This window comes from Rhineura floridana, chromosome 13 (genome assembly GCF_030035675.1).
Source record: "Rhineura floridana isolate rRhiFlo1 chromosome 13, rRhiFlo1.hap2, whole genome shotgun sequence".
NCBI classification, from domain to species: Eukaryota; Metazoa; Chordata; class Lepidosauria; order Squamata; family Rhineuridae; genus Rhineura; species Rhineura floridana.
The window spans coordinates 4,045,400-4,053,748 of NC_084492.1; positions in this window are offsets into that span (position 1 = coordinate 4,045,400).

Here is an 8,349-nt window from a genome sequence, read left to right on the forward strand (position 1 = left end):
TCCGGAGGAGCCCCGCGGCGACCCCTAGCGGACGGGAGGACCTCCGGATTCCCAGCGCCTGAAACGGGAAGGAGACAGGCCGAGGCAAGGCGGCGCCGGCGGGGACTATGGATGGGGTGCAGTCGTGCAGGGTCTCTTCATGATAGTCAGAGCCATGCCCCCTCCCGCTCCCTTTTTTTGCGGCTGGGTTGAGAATGAGACCCTTGCTAATACCTTCGCCCGCCGTAACAGATGTTCCCAGGAGCCAATGAGCATGAAAGAGGAGTGTTAGCTACTGAGAAGAGTGGCTGACAAGGAAGCATGTTAGAAGACTCTTCTCAGGGGCTAACATACACCCCTTTCATACTGATTGGCTCATAGGATGCTGGAGACAGAGGGGACACTCCCTGCAAGGGGTCTATGAGACCCTGTGTGACTGTACCCCTGGATGGGGGAGAGCACAGTTCAATCCACACACTGCAGTGGCAGTGCTCACTGTGTGACCTTGGGTCCAGCTTGCTACCTCTTAGCCTGACCTACCACACAGGGGTGTCGTGAGGCTAAAATGGGGGAGAAACTATGGTAGATGAAAAAGGTGAGCAAAAAAAATTTCTAAATTTGTTTAACGTTAGTCGCTCCAAATATTTGCATAATAAGATGGTGGATTTTGATTGTGCTCTTTATTGTTAACATATTGGATAAAAGAAAACCATAAAATGTACATATTGAGGTACATTTGTCAGTTTTAGAAATACCACGGGCAGCCCTTAGTTTGTATGTTAGTTTTTCCATAAAGGCAATGAACCAGATCTAGTGATACCAATATTGTATCGTTACACCTTTTAGGTCTTTCCAACGTTTTGCTATTGTTAGACAGGCCGCCATAAGTAGAGGTCCAATTAATGGTTTGTCCCTCTCATCCGCATCTATATCTGTGCGAAGATTAAGGAGTGCCACCTGTGGAGTCTTGCCCACAGGACCAGGCACAATCAATTGGATTTCTTCAAATACCAGATTCCACTCTGGGCGACATACATCAAAACACAAATACAGTTCATATAAAAACATAAACAGAGAGCATTAAAAATTAAGGTTAAAACACCCCCAAAGCTGTACACTAGTGATTCTAATAGTCCCTACAGTGGCACTTACCACCTGTGTCAGTAATGTCTCTGATACTAGGACTACCTAGGCGTGTCTGAGTTTGATGGGTCTTCAAAGAAAAAGTGGAAGTATGGTCCTAGGTGCAGTTCTGCCCAAACTTCTTTTAGCCCAAATTTATGCAGCATTTGTAGAATTTGTAGTTTTTTCTTTAATGTTTTATGTTTGCCTTTAATAATTGGTTTTTGCAGTTTGGATTTAACAAGCAATTCTGATCTAGCCCTTTTAAATTTAGATTTAGGTCTCCCCCAAGAATAAAGTCCCCTTTCCCAATTTTCTTTAGTCTCCGAAATGGGTCTTGGCAGAGCCAACTGCTAAATATTGCTTGTCAAAATAGCTATGCTTCAAGAGCATTTCAGAGGTACGGAATTTCTTGTAAGAAGGTAATATCAGGGGCCATACCTTTTATATAAAGGGTTATTCTGTGCCTCTTTATGTTGTCACTTAGCCCCTTCACATTGAAGGTTAGAACTTTTACATTAGTCATGATGTCTTTTGGGGTTTTTTTGCCCTCGTCCCTTCTTTCTCCCCTCCCCTCCTCTGCTCCCTTAACATCCACCATGGACAACCACCAATTTAACTTGGAATACATCAATCGAAGGTTTAATAATAGCAACCAAAATAAGCCACCTTTCCTTCCCCATGAGCCCCTTCCCACCCCAAACCTTACCCAACTGGGTCTAACTGATGAAACAAATCCTAAACTTGGACACCAGCACCTACCTTACAGGGAAAATCTTAAAGTCCCTGAGCGGCACCATTAGAGGCCTGACCTTGCAGACTCGGTTGAAAACACCGAGTCCACATCTATGCAAAAGTGCATAGATCCAGGGACACAACTTTTTTTGGGGAAAAGGCCAAAAGGTAAAAAAGAATATGGAAAGGAGAAGACCGCTGGAAACAGCGGCCATCTCCTTTGTTTTGCCCCCCTCCCCCCCCCCCGGATGGAACATGAGCTAAAAAAGAAGAAAAAAGTTTTGGGGACACATGGGAAGGAAAGAGGGGAGAAGAAAGAACTATCATTCCCCCCTCCTTCCCCCCCCAACCAAGATTAATATATGGGTGACTTGCGTGCTATCTCTCAGACAACATCATTTTGGAGGTTTAAACGCTGGAGAATTTGTCAGAATTATGTGAGTATTGATGCACAGTCTCTTAATCTTGCATTAGAATAACTTGGTGTGAGAGATCGAGCTTCTGCATGGATATTAGCTGTTGATTCTGTAGGGGTGCGTTTGTGAGGGTGAATATTTTTCTTGCTGCTTTCCCAGTGCCTGTTATATCTCTGTTGCGTGTCGTTTTGGTCAGCTTCTAGGTCTTCCTTTTGGATCCCTTCAAGGGTGTTCTATGTTGCATGCCATCAGGAGGGATAGAGCCTCCTTCATGGTGCTCACTGTCAGCAGCCCTCTATTCTTAGGGACAATCAATCAAAATGAGAATCCCCAGTGGTACCTGATTCCTGCCTTCTGCAAGAGGGTGGTGACGGTTTAAAATTTCTTCACTTTTGCAGCGTATCAGGGCATAAATCTTGTAATGCCATAACAGGCTTGCCAACAAACTGCAAATCTTTAATCTTTCTCAGGGCTCGCATTAAATCTTTGTGAACCTTGTAAATTAAGCAGTAATATCTAGTGGGGGTGCTTTATCATTGGGTTTTGCAGCTAGTGCCTGGTGAGCTTGTTCGAAATCATTTATCAATATTTCTAGGCCCAGGTGATGCAGAGTATTCTTCAGCCCCTTCTTTAATCCCATGAAAATGAATATTTGATCTACATACCAGATTCTCGATGTCCTCCAGCTTATTTTTTATAATCTTATTCTCATGTCAGAGTAGCAATAGTTCCTCTGAATTGGTTAGGCTCAGATCCAGTGCTTCTGATGATGATTGTGGTACATCATCCAAACGTGCAGCGAGGTCCGTCAGTTTAACCTCCAAGCGCTGAAAAGAGGCATCCCAGATACTTGCTATGTCCAGTTTAAAAGACTGAAATTGCTTAGCTAGCTCTTCCTTCCATAAAGCAGCTGCGAAATTCACTTCTGCAGGTGCTGTTTTAGAACTTTTCTGAGATCCAGGAGCCATCTTGTCTAGTAGTTGTGTCTTTGCTGCCCTTGGGCCTTCTGCGTCTTGAGATTTAAAATAGTCCTCCAAATTGACTTCTTTTCCTTTAAACATGCTGGGGAGCATTCCCCCATCGAAATAGCTTTTATTTATGAATAACACAATGTCCCAATTTAATATTAGGGAGGCTTTTCCATCCAGAAGGAACAGAGCAGTGAAGTTATGCAGCCATTTCGCAGCTCTGCTGGCCATGCCCCCCCTGGTCATCTTATTCTCTTGCATTTTTCTAGTGTGGGCATCTATGCAACAAGTCCAGTGTTGCCCTGGCTTTGGAAAGCAGAGACACACGTTTGTCCTGAGTTAAAACTGGATGTTACTCAGAGTCAAAAAGTTTTCACTCATGATGTGTAAGACAGCCTTTGCCAATCTGGTGCCCTTCAGACATCCTGGACTACAACTCCCATCAGCCCCAGGCCAGCACAACGGAGACGTTGTAAATTGTACAAAACATCTGGAGGGCACCAGGTTGGTAAAGGCTGGTGAAGAGCAAGAATTGCCAGAGGAGTCCCTGTGATGCGTCCTTCCCTGGCTCTCCCTGTCAGGTTCCTACCTGCTCGTGGTTACTGCCTGTCTCTAGGCACCACCAGGGACTCCACCAGTCTGGACCGCACTCTCTTATGGTTTCTCTCCCCGCTCTAGCACAGATCTCAACAGATCCCCCTGCTAGGCATCACCACCAGTCACGTCCTAATACCAGTATTCCCAGAGACTCTGAATACTTGTATTGTTATTCTCTTCACCGCTGCCACCATTTGTTACAGTTTCCCTTCAGCCTTGGTCATTACCTTACCCTCCCTTCTGGTCTGTGAAACCCCAGCCAAGGATCAGGCCTTTGGTAAACCAAATTAAGTATTTATTACAGATAACAAAGCTAACAAGATTAACAAGATTTCTTCTTAAGGCACATAAGCATATGGTTTTACTCAATAATAATCCGAACTCCACCTCCCTCCTTCTTCACGCTCTCCTGGCAAACAACTCTCTCAATCACACCAAACAACCCACTCTTTCTCTTCTCCCCCCAGATTCCACTCTCACTCTTCCTTTTATACGTTCAGCCATTTTAAACACTCAGCCAATCATCTCGCATTCTACTGCCCATTCACTCCCCCTCCTCTTTCACTCCACTTACCATGTATCTTCTAAAACAACAACACCATATATACATTAATATAGGAACATCACATTCCCCCCCCCTTAAACAACAGCAGAGTATTATTCCTGTTCCAGGATTTATATGTCGCGTTAACAAATAAAAGTCTCTATGGGGAAAATGTCTTTCTTTGTTCCTCTGTCTGGTCACGTCACTGCAGTCCCAGCCACTTGCCTGGAAAGTCCATTGGCCAGTACATTGTCCTTGCCTTTGATGAACTGGAAGTCCACTTGATAGTCCTGTAGGGCCCAGGACCACCTCTGCAGCATAGTGTTATGGTTTTTCATAGTCTGCAACCATAACAAGGCCCGATGATCCGTAGTCACTCTGAATCTTCGTCCCCACACGTATGGGCACAACTTGTTCAGTCCCCACACGACCGCTAGGCACTCCTTCTGGACCAACGAATAGTTTTTCTCCCTCGGCGTCAGCTTGCGACTCAGGTACGCCACTGGATGTCTGGTGCCTTCTCTCTCCTGTAGCAAGACGACTCCCAGCGCGAGGTCCGATGCATCTGTAGCCACGATGAATGGTTTCTCATAGTCTGGTGCTATTAATATGGGTCCTTGGCACAAGGCTTGCTTTAGTAGATCAAAAGCCTTCTGACATTCATCCGTCCATACCACACGCTCAGAACACTTCTTCTTTGTTAATTCATGCAAGGGGGTTGCTATTTCCCCAAAATTTCTCACAAACTTCCTATAAAATCCAGCCACACCCAGAAATGGCCTTACTTGTTTTTTGGTTAAGGGGATAGGCCACGCTTGTATTGCCTCCACCTTGCTCCATAAGGGGGTGATTTTCCCACTCCCCACCTTATGTCCTAAATAGATTACTTCCTTTAGTCCAAACTGGCATTTCTTAGCTTTTATTGTGAGGCCTGCTTTTCTTAAGGCCTCCAATACTGTTGTCAGGTGTTGGACATGCTCAGGCACCGACTTGCTAAAAATGGCCACGTCATCAATATAGGCCACTGCAAAATCTGACATGCCTCGCAACACAGTATTGATTAGCCTCTGAAATGAACTTGGTGAGTTCCTTAGTCCCATGGGTAAGGTCACAAACTCATATAACCCATCTGGTGTACTGAAGGCAGTTTTGGCTCTGGATTGCTCATCTAGTTCCATTTGCCAAAATCCTTTACAGAGATCTAGTGTAGAGATAATGGTTGCTGCCCCCAATAACTCTAACATTGCGTCTACCCTAGGCATAGGATACGCATCTGGGACAGTAATTTTATTGATTAGCCGATAATCAATGCAAAACCTTGTCGTTCCATCTTTTTTCGGAACCAGGACAATACTTGAGGCCCAGGGACTGATGGATTCCCTGATCACTCCTAATTCCAGCATATCTTCCACCTCCTTTTTGATCTCATTCAAAACTTTCCCATTCACACGGTACGGAACAGATCTGATTGGGGCATGATCTGCAGTATCAATGGAATGTATAACTATACTGGTTCGGCCAGGTTTGTTGCTAAAGAGATTCCTATAGGTTTTCAAAACTCTCAGAATCTCTTCTTTTACTTCCTCCTTCACCTCCTCTGACCATTCCACTTGATCTACCCCTCCTTTGTCTTTGCTTTCCTGTACCAAATCTGGAAGTTCAGGCCCACTTCCCTCAGGGAATAAGGTAACTTGCAACACCTGTGCCTCCCTGGTATGGTAAGGCTTCAACATATTTACATGAACCACTTTGCTTTTGTTTAATTGGTCTGTGGTGATTACATATGTCACTGTGTCAAGCCTTTCTCTGATGGTATATGGTCCTTCCCATTTAGCCTGTAATTTGTCATGTTTCCTGGGTATGAACACCATAACCATATCTCCCACATCATACACACGTTCCCTGGCTGTTCTGTCATACCAGTAACGTTGCTTCTGCTGAGCTTGACTGAGATTCTCTTTCACCACTTCCATCATTTGTTTCACTGGTTCACATTCATCCTTTCTCTCAGCAGGCATCCACAGTCTATATAAAATCCCATTCTCACACACAACTTGATTCCTCAGTTTGTCAGTGAAAGGGATCTGTTGGGTCAGAGCTTGTTCCTTTATCTGCTTCAAACTTATATCTTTTTGCAGCTCTTCCCTGAATTGCTCTGCTTCTTCCCCAGAGACCACTTGATACATTTTGTCTCCTTCAGCAGGCCTGCTAGTGGTTGCTATGGTGACCTGAGGCTGGTTAACAGATTCCACCCTGTTTGTTTCAGCCCCCCTTAATATGGCTTCTTTTTCTCTGCCAAGTTGCTGTCTGGTCACTACATAGATCTTTCCTTGGGCGCCCATTACATCCCTTCCCAGTATTACTGGTTCTTGTTGCTGGGCATTAATGCCTACTTTATATCGGCCCTCTCGGCCTCTCCAAGTCATATCCACCAGGGCCACAGGCAAACTTTCTGGTTGACCTCTCACTCCTTGGATAGTCACAGTTTCCTGAGGTAATATTACCTCAGATTTTATTAAATCTGGCCTCAGTAATGTCTGAGCGGCACCAGTATCAAGCAATGCCCAATAATTTGCCCCTTGTACACTCACTTCCTCTCTCAGACTTGAATCAAGGTCTGTTACTTCTGTCCAGTTTATCTGGCAAAACTGAACCTTTTTCGCTGTTTCTAAAGCCTTGGGCTCTGTTTTCACTGCCCTTGTCTGAGCAGGATTACTAATGGGGTTGGCAACCTCACATTGAAAACGTAGGTGCCCTGGTCTACCACATTTGTAGCATAATTTCTCCTCACTTTTAGGGTACACAGATCCACTCTGGGGTGTCCTGTGCCCTTCAGATTTTAATGGAGGACTCACTCGCTGTGGTACCACATCCCTTCTGCCACCATTATATGGTCTGGGTTTAAAATCTCTAGATGTTTTCCCCACCCAGCCAGTTCTATTGGAGGCGAAGTGATCCGCCATCTCTGCGGCCTCCTGCACAGATGTAGGGGAACGGTCTTTGACCAGGAGCCTTATTTCTGGTGGTAACTGATGGTATAATTGATCCAATATCATGAGGTTTTTCACCTCCTCCACAGACTGAGCTTTGGCACTTGTCAGCCATTTTCCAAATATGTCCATCAGTTTTGCCCCCAGCTCCACGAAAGACCTCCCTGTCTGTATCTGGCAATGTCTGAAAAGCTTTCTAAAATAATCAGGCCCCAGTCTGAATCTTTTAAACACTGCTTCTTTGAATTCAGCATAGGTGACGGGCCTGTCTGAGGGGAAATATTGGTATACCTCAGCCAATTCCCCTTTAATCAGGTTTGATAAATACTGCATGTATTTATCTTCAGGTAGCCCCCACAACTGAGCTGCTTTTTCAAAGGTGCTGAGGTAAATTTGAGGATCTTGACCAGGCTCATAGACAGCAAAGTCCTTTGGAGTAATTTTTATTTTTGCTCCATCTCTGTCTTTCCTTGTCTCATCAGAATGAAACTTCTCTCTTTCAAATTTTAACTTTTCTGCCTGTAATTCCGCATCCACTCTCATTCTCTCAAATTCCAACTCCCCGTTTTTCCTTCTCTGCACCTTCCATCCTCAATCTCTCAGCTTCCAACTCCCTCTGCTTGTCTTTCCCATCAGCTTCCATCCTTAATCTCTCAGCTTCCAACTCCCTCTGCTTGTCTTTTTCCTCAGCCTCCCATCTTAACTTCTCTCTCAAGTACTCTATATAAGCGGGATTGCTTAAATATCCTTCTGGGGTCTCTTCCCTGACAGGTTGTTTTTGCTGGACAGTAGCAAATCCTGTAAGTGCTACCCTCAATTCATCTACCCCTTTACCCTCGTGAGGTAAATTGAATGTTATGCACTTCTCCACCAGCTCCTCTCTTTTCATTTTTATGTATTCAGCCATGGTCACTCACTCTTTGCCACACACTCTTTTGCCAGTCACTCTCACAAGAAATCTTGTTTTGTTATTTCTGTTTGCCACACCACTGTATCTG